Below are 4163 nucleotides of genomic sequence, written 5' to 3'. Positions count from 1 at the left end.
CTCAGCCATTACTTATTTGAATAGTTTGCTTTCCCCTTCCCTCTCTTCTCCTTATTGGATTCCTAACGTATGTATTGTGTATGTTGACCATATCTCACTGGTCTCTGAGGCTCTGTTTATTTTTCTTCTCTCTTTCTCTTACCTATTTAAATAAATTTTATTGATTTGTCTTCAAGTTAATTTATTCTGTCTTTTGTTGTCTCAAATTTTTTATTTAGGTAGATTTGAAGTTTTAATTTCATTTGTTGCATTTTTCACATCCGAAGTTACCATATGATTCTTTTGGGATACTTTCAATCAATTACTGACAATGCCATCAGATAAACTTTTTTCACAGGTGTTTTTTTTTTTTTTTTTGCCTCCTATTCTAAATTAAGTGAGATCCATATAGCAATAAAACTGCTGGATTTTTCAGCATGCCTCACTCTGATAGAACTATCATCCTACCAGCTGGTGAGGGTGGGAGCAGCACCAGGTAAGAAAGTGGCAGATACTTACAAGAACTTTTACATGAATAAATGTTTTAAAATTTCTTGTTGACTTTGGCCAATCTCCAGAGAACTAAAATGACAATCTTTTGGTAATTTTGTCCAGTTTTATATATATTTAGGGAGAATATTTGCCAAGCTCCTCACTATGCCATACCAGAATTCCACCTCCCACTAAAAGGTTTTGAGTATAGAGTGACCTGGATTGTTTTAAATAATCACTGTGAATGCTTTTATCTTAAAGGGAGAGGTGGAAGAAGGGAAAAGAATTAAAACTCTTGCAAGAATCCAACCAACAAATATTGCTAGCTTACACAAAGGTGACAGAAGTAAACATTGTGAGAGGTGGTCACATTCTGATATCTTTAAAGGGTTTACTGATGCATGGATGCTAGTACAAGAGAAAGACTCAAATGACTGTAGCTGGAAAAATACTGGGTTACTAGAGAAACCTTTGTTGTTGCTTTTAAAGATGGGAGAAAGAATAGATTTTGTAGGAAATGATTGATTACTGTCGGGAAAAATAACAACTGAAGAAAGAGAAGGGATATTTTGTGGATCAAAGAACAGGAGGAGGTACGAAGGGATGAGATTTAGTGCACTGGTGAAGATGTTGACTTGGAATAGGAGCAAGAGGAATTTATCCATAAGACCACATAGAATATATAGGTAGAGATGCACATGGGAGGTGGATGTAGTGACAGGAACTAATCTATTAGATTTGGTAAAATAAGAATTAAAGTCATCAATTGTGCATGAATATGGACCAATATTATAACTCTGAGAAAAGAGAAGATAAGTTATGAGATAATTATCCAGGAGAATAAAAGAACAAATGGACAAAGGAAACAAGTGGTTTGACAGGTAGCTTTAATGGCCCACTTGAGACTAGAATTCACACATTTAAAGTAAGACCAGTACACATGATTGTATGCTTTAACCCAGTCATACTTAACTTCACAGGTGCAGCCGCAAAGTAAGTAGAGAGTTTGATTTTACAGGGTTTTGGCTTTGTCAAGTGAGAACTACAAAGCAAATGAAGATCAAGGTAGTAAAATATATATACTCTAAGTAATATAAATGATTATGAAATTAAAGATAGGGAAGAAGAAAAGTGAGACTCTGTGGGGGATGAAGGGCAGGGAAAGGGTGATAAAATCAATAAATTATAGGTCTAATAATGTCACAGGATTTTAGATGTTGAAATACTAGGAGTGAGCTGAAAAGGAAGGAGGTAAAGGCCAGAGATTGAGATGTTCACATTAAGATCATGTCAAGGTTGACAGTCATTGATGATAACTAGGAGCATAAGCGTTGAGTAGCTAAAGAGAGAAGGTAAACAAAATCTTTGGAATGAAATAAAAGGATAGTTATTTTTAAAGATCATTTAAATGGACACTAAAATCAACAAAATTTGTGTCAGAAAGTGTTGGCAACCACTTCACAGCCATGAGGATAGCTGTTATTAAAAAAAAAAAGTGAAAAATAACAAGTGTACTCAAGAATGTGGAGAAATTAGAATGCTCTGTGCATTGCTGATGGTAATGTAAAATGGTGCAGTCACTATGGAAAATGATATGGAGTTTCCTCAAAAAATTAAAGATAGAATTACTATATGATCCAGCAATTCCTCTTCTAGGTGTATATCCCAAAAAGTGAAAACAGGGACTTGAGCAGATATTTGTACATCCACATTCATAGCAGCATTATTCACAATAGCCAAAATGTAGAATCAACCCAAGTCGCCACTGATGGGTGAGTAAACAAAATGTGGTATATACTTAGAATGGAATATTATTCATACTTAAAATGGAAGGAAATTTTGACACATGCTACAACATGGATGAACACTGAAGATATTATGCCAAGTGAAAGTATCCACATACAAAAGTACAAATATTGTATGATTTCACATACATGAGGTACGTAGAGTAATCAAATTCATAGGGACAGAGAGTAGAATGGTGATACCCAGGGACTGAGAGAATAGAATGGGGAGTTATTGGGTACAGAATTTCAGTTCGGGAAGATGAAATTACTCTGGAGATGGAATGGATAGTGGTGATGATTGCACAACAACGTGAATGAATTTATGCCACTGAGCTGTACACTTTTAAATGGTTAAAATGGCAAATTTTATGTTATGTATATTTTACCACCATAAGTTAAAAAAAAATTACAAGCAAACAACAACAAAAAAGAAAGTATTGAAAAGAGTATGAACAGGATCTAAAATTTTCAAGGAATGAGGAAGATTCATCTTTTCCCTTATTGGGGTACCTTTACAAAAAAGGGATTCTGTACCAGATTAATTGGAATAAATTTGAAAACCTGGAAATTACCAAAATATTATCACATGAACACAGCATGAAAATCCTAAGGATTTTCTCAAATTAGGATTTCTTAAATCCTAATTTGAGAAAGTGCTTGCCTTACAGATCTTAATTTTCACTGAAACTGGAAAAAATGTATTTGCTGAGAGTCCTAAGAAGTGATAGCATATTTTGCTGAGAAACGTAAAAGCAGAGAAATTTTGAAGTAACTCTTTTTGAAGAGTTTAATAACAGATGTGTCCATCACAGCTAAGATCCTCCTGTTTGAGCTCTATATATTGGGCAAATCTGCTGTGCATTTTCATTTTTATTGGGCAGTACCAAATACTATGGGTACAGGCAATATACGATAAATATATAAATAGAAGAAGTATAGATCCATGAAATGATGACGTATTTTAAACTATATGTGCACATGTGTACACACACACACAATATTCTACATTTCATTTCCTTTATATATTCTCTGGAAACTCATTTAACATAGTTTCTTTTTTCATGAATCCCTGAGTAGAGTATAAGCATTTTTGAGCGGTGTTTTCTAGATAGTACATTATTGTGATTTAATCTGTCAACAAGATTTAAAAGATTACCATTTACTGAGTTCACCATTATACAATGCACGGAACCTCAAAGTGATTCAAATCCAATCCTTTTTTTTCCACAGGTGCAGAAACCAGAGTTAACAGCCCCCCCACCCCTGGGGCAAATTGCCTTGATTAAGTGCATTGCATGTGAAAGGTGCTCACCAAGTATCTATGGAACGGCTGCTAAGTCTGCTGAATAAATATCAACGTAAAAGCCAAGATAAGAGGTTTTACAACTTTGGGTGCGGTTTTATTTTTATTATACAAGGATTTTCCCTAAGGCAATTATATAGTTAACAATTAGACTATATATACACGCTGCCTAAACAGGTCCAAACGTATTATGTTACTGATTCCCAGTTGAAGTTAGTTTCAGTTATAATCTTACTCATACTGACATTTTAAAATAATTTACGAAAGTTTTTATATATTAGAAGTATAAAATGGAGTCCAAATTGTTCACACTAAAAATAAAGTAGAAAATGTATATGATTAAATTGCTATCGTTCAATTTTTAAAATGAAGTAGAGCTGAAAACTGAGTTTTCTGAATTTTGTTCTAAATTATATTTTCAACTGCGACCCTGTTTTCAATTCACAACTAACTTAATTCATAGTCCACAGTACTTGTGACTATGGGGAGCAACTAAGAAAACATTTATACTAAAGACAATTCATTTTCATCCTTTGAGGCTAAAAAACAAAAAGGAAGGATAGTGTTATAGTAGAAGCCATAATGAATACTAATCTAATAAG

The sequence above is a fragment of the Lagenorhynchus albirostris genome, chromosome 1, assembly GCF_949774975.1.
Source record: "Lagenorhynchus albirostris chromosome 1, mLagAlb1.1, whole genome shotgun sequence".
Lineage (NCBI taxonomy): Eukaryota > Metazoa > Chordata > Mammalia > Artiodactyla > Delphinidae > Lagenorhynchus > Lagenorhynchus albirostris.
This window is presented reverse-complemented; position numbering follows the sequence as displayed.